Genomic DNA, 18845 nt, shown 5'->3' on the forward strand with positions numbered 1-18845 from the left:
AATACCCCCACAGATACCACTTCCAACCCCTCTCAACCCCAGCATTAATGTTTCATGTTTTGGGAGATCCTAGACTTCAGGCTGCATGTATTATTTACATCAAGTTGTAATTAATGCCTCATGGTAGAGTTAACACCACCAGGGCTGGACTGGCAGTCTGGCATAGCGGGCATTTCCTGGTGGGCCCCGCACCCTCATGGGCCCCTATTTTCAAAATTTAAACCGCTGATTATGAGGGACCCCTTTAAGTCAAAAGTGCCTGGGCCCTATTTCTCCTCCATGAGGGGCCCCTTTAAGCAAAAAGTGCCCAGGCCCTATTTCTCCTCCATGAGGGGCCCTTTTAAGCCAAGAGTGCCCAGGCCCTATTTCTCCTCCATGAGGGGCCCTTTTAAGCCAAGAGTGCCCAGGCCCTATTTCTCCTCCATGAGGGGCCCTTTTAAGCCAAGAGTGCCCAGGCCCTATTTCTCCTCCATGAGGGGCCCTTTTAAGCCAAGAGTGCCCAGGCCCTATTTCTCCTCCATGAGGGGCCCTTTTAAGCCAAGAGTGCCCAGGCCCTATTTCTCCTCCATGAGGGGCCCTTTTAAGCCAAGAGTGCCCAGGCCCTATTTCTCCTCCATGAGGGGCCCTTTTAAGCCAAGAGTGCCCAGGCCCTATTTCTCCTCCATGAGGGGCCCTTTTAAGCCAAGAGTGCCCAGGCCCTATTTCTCCCCCACGAGGGGCCCTTTTAAGCCAAAAGTGCCCAGGCCCTATTTCTCCCCCATGAGGGGCCCCTTTAAGCCAAGAGTGCCCAGGCCCTATTTCTCCCCCATGAGAGGCCCTTTAACCCAAAAGTGCCCGGGCCCTATTTCTCCCCCATGAGGGGCCCCTTTAAGCCAAGAGTGCCCAGGCCCTATTTCTCCCCCATGAGGGGCCCCTTTAAGCCAAAAGTGCCCGGGCCCTATTTCTCCCCCATGAGGGGCCCCTTTAAGCCAAAAGTGCCCGGGCCCTATTTCTCCCTAAGGCCAGGCCTGATCACTAGTGGTCCACCACCACTCCTGCTCTCACTTACACATTAATGCTTCTCTTATTAAGATCCTTCCATTGTTCTTGGGGGAGAGATTCCGGAAGAACAATTTAAACCGTGTGCCTGAGGAAGATTTGTTAATCAAGACATTGTATTGCTTGGGATTTTTTTTATTAACCAGCTGTCAAAAATCTTGAAAAAATGACCCAAAATTTTTATTTCAGTTTGAAAAGCATTCCTTGGCAATAGAACTGGCAGAATTCCAAGCAGTGCATATGGCTCACTAGTTAAAAAATAAATAAAGAAAGAAAAAATAAAAGATAGAAGCACCCATAAAATGAGGGCAGAACATAATGCACATTTGAATGCCATAAATGCCCATTAGTCTGTTGTATGTCATTACTTACGGCCGCGCTGAGGCTGCAAAAATGCTAAAGGCGAGTCAGGGACCCATTTATTCCTATTTTACACTATCTTGTTCTGTGCAGGCTACATGTACTGTGTTTAAAATCATTATGCTCGGCCCTACCATGGCGCTAACAGTAGGGGACTCGTCTGCTACGTGGCTGACCCCGGTTCGACTCCGGTCCGGATCCTTTGCCGACCCTTCCCTTCCCTGTCTCTCTCTCCCAACTCGCTTCTTGTCATTATCTTCACTCTCCTATCTCGTGAAAAGCTAATAAAGGCTTGAAAAGTCCCCTAAAATACTCAACAAATACATGAAAAGAATAAAATAAAAGCATTAAACTCAGGCTGGGCCACTGCCCACATTTGATTTTTTTCCAATTCTTACCTCATGTCTGGATTTGGAAAATGAGCGATGAGATTTTGAATTGTTACTCATCAGAGTCACTAATTGCTCACATGGTGCCGTCTTTTCATCCATTCATTTGTACAGCAGCTCATTATTAAATATGAGGCCGGGCCGAACACAAGCCACCACAGTATCTATATGGAACCAAAGTGCTTAATTAGCTATTCACCATATTAATTGCGCTATTACCCCGATTTTGGCTCCCTGTGTAGATTCCACACCCCACCCCCACCCCATGTCACACCCCCACCCCTGCATGGGGGAGAGCTGTTACATCAGCTGATTAAAAATTTAGTAGTAATTAAATATTTGATTCATCCCCCCACGCATATCTGCATAGCTACTTCTCATGTAGAGAGAGAGTGTGTGTGAGAGAGAGACTGAGAGACTGAGAGACTGAGAGAGATACGAAGAGAGAGAGAGAGGGAGAGAGAGACAGATACAGAGACAGTGAGAAAGAGAGGGAGAAAAAAACAGAGAGACAGAGAGAGGGACAGAGACACACAGAGAGAAAGAAAAAAAAAAAGAGAGAGAGAGAGAGAGAGAGAGAGAGAGAGAGAGAGAGAGAGAGAGAGTAAAGATGTGTTAGTATTGTGGTGTCTCCTCCTTCTCCATGTCTGCAGCCCTGTCTGTGTCTGTGCCTGAGGGAGGGAGAGGAGCCTGTACAGCAGCCTACTGCACACTAAAGCAGGTGCCGCACACTAGAACAGGTGCCTGGCCACTCAAGCGCAGGGTGCCATCACTAAAGCAGGTGCCTGGCCGCTCAAGCGCAGGGTGCCATCACTGTAAACACCCTGCTCACTATACCGTGGGCACAGGCCAGAGCAGTCGCTAAGAGGGGAAATGCATTATATATGCCCATATATTTATTACACAGGCACAGACATAGGCACAGACACAGACTATGCACAGGCACAGACACAGACATAGGAACAGACACAGACACAGACAATATGGAACTAGAACAAGGCCAATAAGATGGTATCTGCAGAAATACATTTCAGATGTGCAGAATAATTTCACATACGTGCTAGTGCTAGTCAGATTCTACTTAGCTAAGCTAAGTCACGTTGTGTTGACTGAAAATAGATCGCTGGGTTGCTTGTAGATTTGTGTGTCGTGCAAATGTTAAAGTAAGTGAAACTGTTGTATGTTTATTTCGTTTTCTGTTAACAGTTTTACAGTAAAGAGAAGTGTTAGGAGATGTATTGAGATTGGAAGTGCAAGTGTACAAAGTGAAAGTGCAAGAGAAAAGTCAGTAAGGAAATGAAAGAAAGAAAATAAAAGGACAAAATTACACTTCAGCTTGCCTTCTCTTGAACTGTTCGCTAGCTGTCTAGTTCTGCACCAGTAACGCAGACCGAGGGCAGCATAGTTGTCTATATTAGTTCTTGCTTTTCTCCTGATTTGCTTATGGGTTAGCAAATCAGGCATTATGCCTACTGCGGTGGTGTCACATGCAGACCAACACATTTCAAGAATATGTTGTCAGGACTTGTCAACTTGCCAGGTGCAAAAGTTGGATGATATATACACATTTTATAGCGTGTCCATTCGAATTTCGTGTGTAGGCCGAGAAAGTGTTCTATGGTGGTCAACACACTCATTTGAGGGGGCAGCTCTGAATACAAGATTGCCCCATTCGCTGCTGAAACCTGGCCGAGGCGGAGTAGATGCTAGTAGGCCTACTTCTAGTATTTTGATGTGTTGCTCTCGAACTGAATGACTCGAATTGACTTTTTTGTGTTTGCGCATGGTGCACCAGCAGTACCAAAAATATATACTATAGTGGACCTCCATGTCATCACTCCTTTTTTGCACTTTGTTAACACACACAAAAGACACAAGGCATCTGTGATGTGAGTGTCCGCAGCTCTCAACCCCTGCGCTTGGGCGCGATGTGAACAGTGAGAGGATACTGCTGTTCTGCACCAGGACCAGGAACTGGTGTGTGAGCAGTGTGTGAGAGAGGAGCACGAAGATCATGTCACCTGCTCCATAAAGGAGGCCGCGGAGGACCGTAATGAGAGAGAGAGAGAGAGAGAGAGAGAGAGAGAGAGAGAGAGAGAGAGAGAGAGAGAGAGAGAGAGAGAGAGAGAGAGAGAAAGCATGTTTTTTTATATATTTACAGGGATTAAAGTTTTCCGTCGCTACGACGGAATTCCGTCAACTGGATTTTCGTTTGGACGGATTTCCGTCCGTATAATTTATGTCAATTAATTTACAATTTTTACTTTCCAACTGAACTCAAATCAAGAGCACTCCTGGTCATGAGAAGGGGACGAGAGGTGTGTTTGGTGTAGGCCTACGGATGTAGTTAGGCTATACACTCCACCATTGGCGGTGTGATACAACATTCACTCATCAGTAGCCTAGTTTTGGGTCATCCCCTGTTCTTCCGTGTTCCAAAAAAAAGTACACGAGCGGTCAACAATTCTGTGGCAGCGCAACGCGAGAGATTAAAAAAATAAATAGCCAAAATTGTTGCTGATGGCAGAAAATAAAATAATTGTAATACAATGTATAAAGTGCAGTGACGTTTCCATATCATTGCACTTGCCGTGGCAGATATTTAGAAAAAAAAAATGAATAGTTTACTTCGACTGCGTATGATGTCCTTTTCATGAAGGGTTTGCCTTTTAAGCATTGTGACTCTTACTAGCATTATTCATAGCCCCAATGGGACGACTATGGCAGCTAACTAGGATAGCCTACCATGCGTTTCATCCTCAAAGTTTAGCGCGTTTGACTGGCTGCGTGTAGAGCTAGTTGTATTTTTGACAACGGATAATTCTCAGTCTCATCTGTACTCATAGCAGATTAACTTTGTTGTTGCCGATATATATATTCAAGAAATAAGTTAAAAATGGGTTGCATTTGGGTCACGGATAGGCTATCCCTGGCAGAGCCAATTTATGCCACGTCTTGTTCTGGGAAGCAGTGTTCTGATGGGTGGACTCATGGTCGATAAATGCCGTTTCGACGTTTGTTTCACTTTCAAGGCTGGTTACTGTGTGACGCTATTCCTGCTAACTGGAATAGTGTGCAGCAGCAACAGTTGTGTGTGTGCGCTTGTTTTTGAGTGGAGTTCAGTTAGCCTATTTGCGCACTGCGCACTCAGGACTGACGGGTGGGTGATTTGCCTTGATTCGAGTGGAAAGCTGCGCGACAATCTTGGGAAAGTGTGTTACTTTTGTAAACGATAGACGTATGTCTGTGACTGTCGTGTCTGCTGCGTCCTGTCAGCTTGTAGAACACGTGCGCATAGGAAGAATCGGGGACGTTTTTTAAATCAATGGTAAGCGTGTGCTTGGCACCGCACATCGAGAAGCAAAAAAGTAGCCAGTAGTTTTCAAAACGGTAGAACACAGAGGTAGACATACCGCACCCTGTTTGTAAACGTCAACAAGTTATTTGTAACAGGATGAATACTGAAAAAGGCCGAAGGGTGAAAAACATACAAATAATTAAAGCTAGTTTTCTCCCTCTGATTGCTATGATCAGGGCTTTTTAAATGTCAGAAATACAACTGCAAGCAATGCGCACCAGTGCTTTCACCAGAACAGTGTTTGCCCATTCTAATGTGAAAGACAAAATATAGCCTACTACTAGGCTACAACAAAAAAACCCATAATGGGATCACTCACTGTATCAACACATTGCAATTCCAAGTCAATAATTCTGTGAGATCAGCTACCATTTTGAAGCAGCATTCATTGTGAATCCATTCTGCATGATGTTGTGAACAATTCATAAACAATGGGTAGAAATAAGAGGAAATAACCAAAACATGCCCCAAATTTCAGTTCAATCTTTGCAGTCTGATATAGTATCCATTATCCCTCCATTCTCGGCCAGTTCTAGTCAATCTGGTGAGCGGCCTAGGCCTGCCCGCCCTCTTTCCTTTTTTTGTATTTAGAAATTGGCATCTGTAAACATAGCATTGGCCTACATCTGATTGAGCACATCTGATCTAGTACCTACAGGTACACTCATACTGAGTCTATATAGGTCTACTGAGTGTATAATGAATATTCATTGTTCATGTGAAGTGTAAAGATTTATGTTGGTTGAAGTTCTGATTTTGTGGCACTTTTTGGTATTACTGGCGCCCTCAAGACATATAGGCCTATTCTGCTCTAGGCGACTGCCCCGTCTGCCTATGCCGCTGGCTCTGGCACCATTCCTTGCATGTATGTTTCGTCATGAGGGCAGAGCCTGGCTACATTGGTTTTCGTAGGGTTACGGAGTGATACTCGATCGGGTGCCTAATCGATAAAAAAGTTCAGTCAGATTACTTTTTTTTGCTTTAATCCCTGTACTTATGAACATTATAATTTTGAACCATCTGCCTTCACGTTAAAGCTGGTTGGTTTTAATGAAATATCAGGAAGACATCAAAGTGTACGGCTGTCGTCTTCTCAATGTTGACCATTTCCAAGACAGCGCTTCAGTTTTGAGTCTACACTGTATCACTGTATGTTTTCTCATGATGATGATGCATGTTTTCTTTTACTGAGGTCCTTCAAGGATAAGCTGAGGGGTTTAAATTATGAGAGAGTTAGGTTCTTTGTAATGGAAAGACACAGCATCAAATCATGCATTAAGTTATACATTCTACTGACATAAATGAGTTAAAACAAATAAACATAGGGTTTCTCGTGCACACCAGAAACTTTCTTATGCCCGTCTGAAAATGTTCTGGTTCACACGTGCGCGTCACTTTCCCCTGCGCACCTGAGATTGTAGTTTCTGGTAGGCACGACGTTTCTGGTGTGCATGAGAAACTTTCTGGTAAGGTATTTTTTAAAGGCTTTGTTACATTGTCATTGTACACTACATGCACAAGTATTCCCAGTATTTGTGAAGTCACAAGTATATGAATATGTCAACTACTAAGATGATTGTGTAAAATCATGTGTCTTGTGTGAGCAGAAGCAGTCCTAGCACGCGGAGTGTCTGGTGAAAGCGGAGTTTGGGAAGATCCACCAGTTCCTATGTGACCGTCCTGAAGGAGTAGGAGGACCAGAAAAGCCGCAAGATGAAGGACACCGTGGACAAACTGTCTGGTGACATGGCCTCCCTAATGAACGCCATCAGCACCATAGAGGAGGCCATGGATGCGGATGACATGCTGTTTCTGAAGGTAGGGACAGTGTGTATTATTGCATTCCATTATACTGTATCACTATTGGCAGACATTTTTGTCCAGGAAAATGTTACAAACCCTGGAGCAATGTGAAGTTAGGTGCCTTGCTCAAGGGCACTTCAGCCATGGTGAGATGTGATTGACGCTAGATCACGCTAGAATTCTTACTGGCCGGACAAGTGGCCGGCTGCATTGCAGAATACCGGACATTTAGAATATCTAACGGACCTTCCCTCATATAGCCAAACACACACTCCCTAATGGGTCAAAGTGGCTAGTAAATTGGTCTTTTCTACCAGCAAAACTTAAAATTCATTAGCATTGGGCCAGTTGGCTGGTGTTAAAGAGCCAGCTGCTTGTATGCATGGGGAGCAAAAGCGCGCTCTCTTTCATGAAACGGTTTTGCAAGCGCAATGCCCTTTGTGTTTACTGTTAAAATACAAAAAAAAAACAGATTATTTCTCAGCTGTGTGAGTCAAGTGAAAGGGAAGCAACTTGATTGGGGAGAACGCCGTGGGGGACGAGAGCGCAAGCAACACTATTGCGTGCTGTTTAGACTATTACACGTTCATTTACATAGGCTATTCATAACTATTTTCGTCTTTGTTCAGTTTCATATCACTGGTGTTTTGTGTAACATTCAGTGTTTAAAATGAGCTAATATTATTTACTGATTAATTTTAGTCATTTTTTTGTCTGACATTTTGGCCGGTCACATTTTATTTTGCCGGTCATTCATGATGCAAAACGACCAATGTCCGGCCACAGCCGGCTAACGTGAACCCTGCCTACGACAATCTGATTCTACAAGGGGTGTCACGATAACCGGTAATCAGCCACGTTAAAAAGTGCTGACAATAATCATTACAGCTTGAAAAAAAAAATACTGTACCGTACCGGATAACCATACTGTACACCATGACACTGTGAGCTTTTTTGACCTCTCCAAGTCTGCTGATGTTGCCACAGAGGCACACTTTGTTGCCTAACACCTACTTTCAAAGCTCTAGTCAAAGTGAATTGCTGAACCAATAACATGTAATTACATACTGTGATCATTTCCTCCTCATAACTTCAGAATGACAAGCAATTCATGTATTGTGCCTTAAAACATGGGGGTTTTCAGTTTGTGTAGGACTATCAATGCTTTATGTTCAACTAAATTTTTCAAAATTGCAACATGAGCAAGGCGAGCAATGGAAGTAATTGGCTTTGTATTGAGTCGAAGTTGTATTGAGACAAAAGCGAGGCTAGAGGCAATTAGCGTGACGAGAGCGACAGTTTGTAGTTGAACTCATAGGAATATTATTGCCAGTCCGGTAAAGATAGCTGAGTATGTCGGGTAAACTTCACCGCGAGTTTTACCTCCTGTAAGATGGTCTGGAAAAATTACCTCTTTAAAGTTTCAGCTCATGTTAATCACCCACCCCTTGCCGTCTACGGAGGGTCCTATCGTGCATGTGGTTATGTTTGACTGAATATAGCATTGCCCTATCATGCTCATCCCCCGCCAATCGTTTCCCTTGACGACAGGCCCTGATGACCTTTGGCCGCAACACGGCAGGTGGCTGCATGGCGGTGTCGGACGACCTGCTGACCGCACACTACACAGAGGACTACCAGGAGCAGCAGCTGCCCGACAACCCCGAGCGACTACAGGTATGTAGGGGTGTCACGATAACCAATATACCGTAGCCCGTACACCATACTTGGATCCATGCTAATTTCACATTCAGTATTTAGGAGTCATTCTTCCTTTATGTCATTTCTGTTTCACTTTCATAAAACCACACACATGCATATAGATTACATGTAATTACTGATTTTTCATTATAATAAATCCCCAAGAACCACTTGAACATCTTCAAGTGTGCATTCTGACCGTTACCCCTCAGTGGCCACAACTTTCCGCAAATAACTTATTCATCATATCAAGTTATATGTATTTGTAAACTCCCTGACAACAGAAACATTCATCCCCAGCAAATGACTGCTGTATGTTTTCTGTGTACCCAGTAAATGGTGATGATGGTGCAGCTCCTGTGTGGACATGCTCTGTTACAACAACACAACACCGAGCCAGAAGACGAAGCCGTAACATAAGCAGCAGGTACAGTAAGTAAGGGCGGCTATAAGCAGTGTGCACAACGCATTACAAATGAGAACACATTTGACATAGAAACCATAGACTAATCTGCTGTTATCAGAAGTGGTGCCAAAGTATTCTATTGAAATTAACCAAATGCTCAGCAAAATAAAATTAATTATTGCCATTAACATAGCACAGCACGTTTAAAGGACCAGTTCAGTCAATTTTTTTTAACATGCAGTTGTAATGCTCAAACTACCTTGGACTTGTCAGTACCTGAGGGTTTTTTTTCTTCTTCCGAAATCTTGGTCATTGTAATGGGGGCAGTGCTTTGTTTACATGTCAAAAAAACATTTTTATTTATTCCCAACACCCAAAAACAACCGAAAGGTTATACAACATCAGCAGACAACTAGCAAACAGCGGTACCTTTCTGGGAAAAGTTTGGAGTAGTCCTATGCAAAAACATTTTTTTAAATGTAAACAAACGCTGCCCCCATTAGAAAAGCTCATCTCGGATAATAATCATATCTCGTGGCATCACCGAGTACTGACAAGTCAAGGGTAGCGTGAGCAATACAACAGCATATTGAAATTGACTGAACTGGTCCTTTAAGCCTACTTGCCCAAGAATATGGCAATAAGAGTACTTTCATCTGTGTGACAGTGACCTATACATATTCTAGATATTGTGCTATCCTGCAGTTATGTTATGCCCATTCACTTTCATTTGATTTTTAAGTGAAAACGAAAGGATGTACGTGGTCTGCACTTCTGTACACAGACTCGTGTGCACAAACAAATCTCAAGACAACCGATCACAAGTTATCTGTAATTGCCAAAAGCGTCTTGGGAAAGACAGCGGGCAGAAGTGATCGTCTGTTTTTAAATACAGCTGATATAAACTCTCCTGACCTTAACCTTAACGGAGCACAGTGGAAGTTGTCTAAACTATATTTCTCAACCTAACCTTTAACTGTCAGTTGCTTTGGTTAAAAGCGTCAGCTAAATGTAATGTAATGTAATCTCTCCCCCACTTTCAGTTGCTGTTGAATGACCGTGCTGACCTCCAAGCTGAGCTATGGCAAGGCAGTGAACACATCAGTGGTAAGCTTCTCCATACACCTTCATTGTCTTTGTCCTCACCCATCGAAATTGTCAAGCTGTTTGCTCATTATTGCTGAGCATTGTATATTCCTCATAACTCATCGAGACGTGTTAATGCCAAAGCCCTTTTGAAAAGTAACATTTTGAAAAATACTTCAATAAACACAAAATATATCTCCACAATATGCACAGACTATGTTTAATGCAATATCTGTTTAACAGACAACATAAAACTAAGTTCTATATTAAAACTTTTATATTTTATATATTTCTATCTGTTCATTGTCAGACATTTCTGATCTGCCAATGACATGGTGGCAACTCTGTGAATTTAGGCAAGTACACAAAGTTGAGATCACCTGAGTTCAAACCGAGCATCAGAATGGGGAAGAAAAAGTATTTAAATTACTTTCAACATGACATGGCTGTTGGTGCCAGAGGGTCTTGGTTGGGGTATTTCAGAAACAACTGATCTACTGGAATATTGAAGTTATTGTGATACACATAACTTACTAAAATCTTATTCTGTTCTCCAGGTTTTGGACCAACCAGCTCTCCAGCTGCATCACTGAATCGGTGGAACTGCACAAACTACAAGTCTGCTGTGCCTCATGCATACTCCCGGTCGACCACAGTGCAAGATTTAACTACTTATAACAAGGGACAACATGGCATCCCCCACATCCTTTCCCATGGTGTTGTCTCAATGTTTTTGAAGTATCTGGTTTGTGTGTGTGTTTAAGTTACTACTTCTGACCACGTGCTATCAATAGGTGTCTTAACACTTCAGAGTAACAAGAGAAAAATACAAATCAGAGCAGGCCAAATTATAAGTAAAGTTCATAAAGGTTGGAGCAGGCTTCACCCAACAATTTTTCTCTTCTTTTAAGGGTGCTGACTAAAATATTGTAAAACTGAAAAATGAAAAAAGGTTGCATCATGCATAGGTTTCTTTATTACACAGACACGTTTCGGCGTTCTGTCTTCCTCATTGTAATACAGAAACCTATGCATGGTGCGACCTTTTTTCATTTTTCAAATTATAAGTAGCACCTACTATAGTATCACAAGGGATTGGTGACTTTGGTGAATAAAATAGGAAGTAAGTATATTTCAGCCCTTAAGACTCAGAGAGAGAGGTATTAGTTAAATGCGATTTAATGAGAAGATAATTGACTATGCATTTAACAGGTAGGTAGACANTATTTGGCGTAGGTCCAATCATCAGCCCGGGTCTTCTTGCGCCAGTAGAGCCTGATGTAGCTGTGCAGCAGGAAGCGGACCTTTAACCCCGCAGACAGGTAGACTGGACCAACCTGGTGGTGGTGGGGATGGAGGAGCAAATTTTTAACCACCCGAACCTGCAACAGCAAGAGTTAGACATGTCACTATAAAGGGAAGTGGTGGTTGCTGATTGGCTCTGCAAAATGACATGTGGCATTCGAATCTTACTAGCAGAACTAGCGCTGGCTACTCTCCTCTAAATCAACACAAAATGTCAAGTTATTGTGTGCCTTAATAATGCAACATGTGCAAATGTTCAAGATGCCTTGCCTTGCATTTATTTTAATAACATGACTTTTCAAATCACAATTTTATGCAACAGTATGTATACATTTTATTTTTAAATGATTGAATGAATGAATGATAGCTTGAGTTGTGACTCCTTGCATTTTGTTTTAAAAACAATTAATTCTGTTAAACATTCTTACGCAAAGGACTTTTCCCTATTTGAATGTCATACAAAATTGAAATTAAACATTGAGTGTTTGCTCCTTATTTTTTGTTTTGTTTTGTTTTGTTTTGTTTTGACTCAACACGAGCCATTTGTTAAAGGTCTCACGGTTTCCCCTCTTTGAATGGTATACATTGTATAGTAGCAGTAGGATAACATTATCTGTAAGTTTTGACTGATACGCCCAACCCAAGAACAACGTGGACTGGAGCTAAGGTGGGTCGTCCAAAAAACAGAGTTCATGGTGTTAAAGAAAAAAGCAGAGGTTCATCAATTGGCTCTGATTTTTTTTTTCCCATTGTTTTCATGGTCCTCTATAAACACATACGTGGGGGAGGGGAATGTGTTGTAGTTAGGGGATTGACACTATTTCACCCCTGAGCGCACTGTTTGATGAACTGCAGTCACTATATAGCAGGGGCGGGGAACTTTTTTTTCATTCAAAGGGCCGTTGAAGTCCTCCAAGGGCCTCATTATGAACACGAACCAGGATTTCCCCCGACCCCACCTTCTCTAAGCCCGCCCCTTATATATAACTGAACTCTATTGCAAACGTAATTGGTAAGAGTCCTTTACAAAATGTGTTATATTTCATGTGAAGCGGCATAACATTAAACTCATGTCGGGGGCTGGATAAAACAGACACAGGTTCCCCACCCCTGCTGAAGGCTACAGAATGTATTGAACAAGCTTGCTATTGAAAATTAGAAATTAAAATGTTGGCTGAGCATGGAGCAGCAAACTAGGCTGTGCAATTTGCCACAAGCCATGACGTGAATTCCATTGCCATAGTAGGCTACAGAGTACTGAACATTGGGTTTTGTTGTTGTTGTTGTTGTTGTTCTTGTTTAACAGTGGTTCCTTCCAGAAGCTGCATGACATTGGTAGGGCCTATGGCTTGACCAACTCGGCAATGCAATACATGCAATTATCTATGGAAGTGCTAGCTGAAGCAATTGTAGCCTCCCCCCATGTCAGTATCAATGACGTCTAGGGGTCTCTTCTATGACTAGTCCGGTTTCAAAAGATTGGAGCTTGTTTGAAAACTACCTAATGCAACATAGGCTAACTACTTTCCAAGCATACAGTTTAAAGGTGCTTGGACACACACAGGAGGCGTCAGGACCCTGTTGCTGGGTATGTGTGCAACAGACACGATGCCAAAGAAGCTAAAAGCACTAGTAAGCCACAGATAATTATGTTGCCAATACTGGACTTCATAAAGGGACAGAGGGGGCAAACCTTTCGGCAAACTTCGCACCTGATTGTGTGTGACTCCTCCATATCGGTCTTCACAAGAAAGAGAGATTGCGTCCTTCTGCTGCCTGCCTGTGCTGTGGTTAGATCCACGTTGTTTTCAGTCAGTCCTGGCGAAGCCTGATTGGTTGGCAGTAAGCGATGTTTTGATTGGCTCTCACCCTATGACCCCACCCCCCGTCAAAAGAGGGCCAAAATTCGTAGACTTGTAAAAGCGATGTTTGCTTGTGTGCTTGCTGCTCCGAGCAGGAAGAGGTTCGCACAGCATGGCAAAACAGATTCACATTTGTACACACTCCTACTGCCACACAACTACAAAACATTTATACAGGTACGTTTTATATTTTAGGAGATGCAAAATATGTGTGCAGATCTACAAAATTAACCTGCAGATGCAAGATGTGTTTTCCACAAATACATTGTATCTGGCACGTATGTGAAATTATTCTGCACATCTGAAATGTATTTCTGCAGATACCATCTTATTGGCCTTGTTCTAGTTCCATACAGACACAGACACAGGCACAGGCACAGGCACAGGCAAAGACACAGACACAGACACAGGCACTAGCACAAACCCACCCAAAAAACAATGTGAACAATTCATTGATTTCTATACAAAGCTATTTCATAAAACAGAGAAAAACTCAAGCCCCAACAATAAGGTGTTAATGAGCATATTCATATCCCACGTACTGTAATATGTATGTACAGTGGTGCTCATATGTTTTAGGCCCTACATACCCCAGCAGAATATGCGCTTTCTTGGCGATTTCTCACAAAATATGAAGGATTACACAAAACCTTTTTTTTCACTCATTGCTAGTGACTAGCTTAAGATATTTATTAGCAATATTCTGTGTTCACTCTTTCAAAAGCATGATCACAACCCAAACTATCCAAATGACCCTGTTCAAAAGTTTACATACCCTAGTTTCTGATGCTGAATATGGCCCTGTTTAACATCAGGGACCGCTCTAAATTGCTTGTGGTAGTTATAGATAAGGCTATTAATGTTCTCAGTACACAAAACAGCACTTTCTTCCTGGCAGAATGGTTGTTTCATATAATATCTTTGGGTGTCTTGCTGGAACCTCACATTTGAGGTTTCCCCTGAGTGGCTGAATGATGTTGAGATCAGGAGAGTGAGACGGTCGCTCAAAAACTTCATTTTATTCTTTCTGAAACTAACGACGGGTTGATTTGGCTTTCTGTGCTGAAATATTGTCATGTTGGCATGTCCAAACAATGGACCATGTGCAGTTTCAAGGCTGATGAGTGTCAAGTTTCCTCCAGTATTTTTCACAGGGCAATGTATTCATCATTATGTGAGTATGGACCAAAAGTGTAGTGCATTTGTAACTCAAATGTCCCCATGACATCAGTGGTCCATAACCATGTTTCACAGAAGGGATGGTGTAACTTTCATCATAGGCTCCGTTGACTGTTCTCCAAATGGTACTGCTAATAGTGGCTGAAAAAAGTTCCATATTGATCTCATTTTTCCAAATGACTTTGTCACAGGCATTTTGATGCTTCTCACTGTGCTATTTGGTGTATCATATGCAAAATAACATGTTTGCATTTTTGTAGTAATGGCTTTCTCCTGGCAACCCCCAACAGCCCATCTTTCCTCAAGTGCCTCTTTCCTGTACAGTTTAAAACATTTTTTCATGTTGTCCTATATTTCACCTGAAGTTATTTTTTGGTTGTCCTATGCCTCGTGAACAATTTCCCTTGCAATGATCATTGCAATGCAATGATTGCCTTGCCCATTGGCTTGATTCCAACCAAACTCCTCATATTGCATTTCTGAATTGAAATTCCAACGGTGCCAACATGACAATATTTCGACACAGAAAGCCAAATCAACCCGTCATTAGCTTCAGAAAGAATAAAATGAAGGTTTTTGAGCGACCATCTCACTCTCCTAATCTCAACATCATTGAGCCACTCAGGGGAAACCTCAAATGTGAGGTTCCAGCAAGACACCCAGAGATATTATAGGAAACAACCATTCTGATAGGAAGAATGTGCTGTTTTGTCATCAGAGAACATTAAGAGCCTTATCCACAACTACCACAAACAATTTAGAGCGGTCCCTGATGTTAAACAGGGCCATATTCAGCATCAGAAACTAGGGTATGTAAACTTTTGAACAGGGTCATTTGGATAGTTTGGGTTGTGATCATGCTTTTGAAAGAGTAAACACAGAATATTGCTAATAAATATCTTAAGCCAGTCACTAGCCATGAGTGAAAAAAAAAGGTTTTGTGTAATCCTTCATATTTTGTGAAAAATCGCAGAGAAAGCGTATATTCTGCTGGGGTATGTAAACATATGAGCACCACTGTATGTATGTGTCGTATGGGCCGCTCGTTATAATTATAGCCAAATGCCAAGGTGACAGAGGAATACTGAGATGAGATGTTCAGGTTGGTTGATTGTGTGAACACACACACACACACACACATACACACACACACACACACGGGAGGCGTGAATTAATGGCTGCATTATTACAAGGCTATATTAAGTAAGGGTTAACGTTCGGCGAGAAGGTCGCTACCGTGGAATAGCAGCACGAGAGAGAGAATCTTTAGACCCCGACGCGGAGCGGAGGGGTCTTGTTCTCTCTGAAGTGCTGCTATTCCACAAAGCGACCGACTCGCCGAAAGTTAACCCGCTTATTATATGGATATACTTAAATGATTCACACATGCGGGGACATTTCTTTAGACCTATTTAATGTTAAGATTGTTGCTGCGCAAAACAAAACAGTGCCGTTGTGGAACACCGCTAGGCAACAGCTAGGTAGGCTAGCCAGGACAACAGGTGTTGTCTATCACAGCAGCTGATTTAGAGTGACAAAAGACCGGACCCCCTGCGGAGTGATATGAAACATTCGCTTTAGCCACTGACTTGTATACAAGCCAGTGGCTTTAGCAGTGAACGTCTTGTTGCCATTGACAACGGTAGCCAGGACAACGGGTGCTGTCTATCACAGCAGCTGATTAGAGTCTTGTTGAAAAGTCGCTTTAGCAGTGAAAAGTCTTGTTGCCATTGACAGCGGTCTGTTATAGACCAACCCGTCCGTTATCGAAAAATAACAGACGTCCGAGCGTTGGGGAGCCCCGTTGAAATGAATGGAGCATTCGACAGATGACGTCACAACCATATATTAAGTTGCATATATTACATGTAATTATCGCCAGAGTCGGGTAGAGGGTTCGTGAGCTTTCACAGCTAATCTGCTTTGCCCTTAAATAAAGCTCCCCCTGTCCCTGATTTAATCACTGTGTGTGTATTTGTGTGTGTGTGTGTGTGTGTGTGTGTGTGTGTGTGTGTGTGTGTGTGTGTGTGTGTGTGTGTGTGTGTGTGTGTGTATGTGAGAGTGTGTGTGTGAGTGTGTGTGTGTGTGTGTGTGTGTGTGTATGTGTATGTGAGAGTGTGTGTGTGTGTGTGTGTGCGTGTGTGCGTGTGTGTACGCTCTACAGCGTATCTGTGTGTCTGTTTGCCTGTGTCTGATTTGATTTCTCCTTTTACATATTTTGTCCCTGCAGGCCTGAGCGCAGAGCAACCCACTGACGTGACAAATAATCCCACCTCCTTCTCGGACGCGAATGCATCATCGCCGCCGCCGGGGGGCTCAGGGAGAGTGTTCGCGTCATCCCCGTTGCTCGGCAGCAAACAAAGGTGGACGCTGCTGAAACCCGTAAAGGGGGGGCAGAAGCTCGGGGCCCCAGGCAGCAGTAGTAGCGGCGGCACTGGCGGCGCCACTGGAGTAGTAGAACACATTGATAGCAGCGGCACTAGCGGCGCCACTGGAGTAGTAGAACACATTCATCAGTGTGGCGATCCCTTCTCCTCAGAGCCCATGGAGGCTAAAGCAGCCGCCCTGGAGATTGTTGCCATGCCCAGCAGACACGGAGACCGAGACCGAGACCGAGACGGCGACAGCATCAGGACTTTGGAGAACTACTCAGGGGAAGGGAGGGACCACGGCGACGAGCACACGACGCCACACCACCACCGCTACCCGTACCCCCCTCGGGGTCCGCCTTCACCCGCTCGGCCCGGACGCATGGACTGGGAAGAGGACGCGGACTCGGACACGGATAGCAATGGCAGCGGTGGGCGAGAGCTAGCACTGGAGGCCTTCATCAGCCGGGTGAAACAAGCGTCTATGGCTGGTGGTGGAGGTCGTGATGGTGGAGGAGGAGTTGGTGGTCATGATGGTCGTGGTGATGGTGACAGTGCTGATGACAGGGAGAGGCCGGTACTGCAGACGACGGTGCAGTGGCAGCTTGTGCATCTGCCCACAGCAGCAGCGCCCCCTAGGGGTGAAGAGGACGGATCTCCAGAGGTGCAGTTGAGATCATCTGAGGAGGAGGAGCAGGTGGAGGAAAAGGGGAGGGAGTACGATGATGATGATGTGGATGATGATGAAGAGGAGGAGGAGGAGGAGGAGGCTGAGAGCGCCCCTGAGGAGGCGCGGGGGGAGATCCTGTTTGTCCGCAGGCCTGCTGAGAGACTGACACCGCCGTCTTCCTCCTCCTCCTCTTCCTCCTCCTCCTCCTCCTCCTCCTCGACAACAACATCAACAGGCAAGGACAGCAGCCCTTTTGTCAAGCGGAAGCACAACAGCTTTTTCGCCAATAAGGGCTCAATGTCACAGCTCACCACGCCATATGTCACTGCCACCACCACCTCTAAAACCACCACCACCACCACTAAGGCAACAGACTCCACCACACCTGCCATGACACAGACCCTGACCCCCACCGAGGAGTACACCAGAGAGCCGGCCTCCGCCCTGCTGCCTGTGGAGCAGGGGAGCGAGCCTGCCCAGCAGCAGCAGCAGCAGCAGTACACCCCAGAGCCCCAGCACCACCTCCACCCCCACCCCCAGTTCTACACCACTGCTCCCCCACCTCCCCCTGCTGGTCACCCCGGGTCGCACACCACCATCCGCGTGCTTCTCTTCACCACGCCACCGGGGGCAGCAGCAGGAGGTAGCAGGGACAAGGCCTGGATGGGGTACAGGACGCCGGTGTCAGAGTCGTTCGTGGTGGCGCGGGGCTGGAGGACGCTGCCCGGGCTGAACTTCCTGCCGGTCGTGCATCGGTCGGCTCAGGTCTCGTCTTCTTCGTCGTCTTCTTCTCTGCACAACTCCACAGCGGACAGCAGCCTCAGCTCCATCATCGCCACCAACCAGGGATACGACCCACAGAACCCATCAGGTAAACACATTATTTATTTATTTATATATATATTTGGGGGGGGGGATGCTAAGCCTCTATTTGTGACCTGACAGTGAGAGAAAGAAAACGGGGAGAGAGAGTTGGGGAAGGATCGGCAAATGACTTCTGGTCGTAATCGAACACGAGTTGCGGGTGTAGCAGTGCGGTGCCCAGTGGTTTGAGCTACGACAGGGCCATGTCAGCTAATTCCTCTTTTCCTTTTGTCTTTTCCTGTAAAAGCCTGATCGTCTACCCATTAGGCTCATCAGCGTGTTGTGATGAGTGTTAGCAGAGAAGTCGACAAGGGGGAGACAAAGGCACCTGGGCCCAGGGGGGGCAGAATTGGTGTCTCATTACACTGCATGTATTGGATCGTGGAGGCCCTTTCAGATGGCTTTGTCCTGGGCCTGAACCAAAGCTGTCAGCGGCCCTGCGCGTTAGCCGCCGT

General features: G+C 44.7%; 1 long non-coding RNA gene across 1 annotated transcript; it reads left to right on the forward strand.

Annotated features, from left to right (window-relative positions):
- Window positions 1-8180: 8180 nt before the first annotated feature.
- On the forward strand, window positions 8181-10850 carry LOC134442675 (uncharacterized). Its single transcript, XR_010033431.1, has 4 exons — window positions 8181-8625; window positions 8983-9076; window positions 10099-10162; window positions 10699-10850. It is a non-coding gene; the product is annotated as an uncharacterized LOC134442675 (long non-coding RNA).
- Window positions 10851-18845: the final 7995 nt, after the last annotated feature.

The sequence above is a fragment of the Engraulis encrasicolus genome, unplaced genomic scaffold, assembly GCF_034702125.1.
Source record: "Engraulis encrasicolus isolate BLACKSEA-1 unplaced genomic scaffold, IST_EnEncr_1.0 scaffold_204_np1212, whole genome shotgun sequence".
Taxonomy (NCBI): domain Eukaryota; kingdom Metazoa; phylum Chordata; class Actinopteri; order Clupeiformes; family Engraulidae; genus Engraulis; species Engraulis encrasicolus.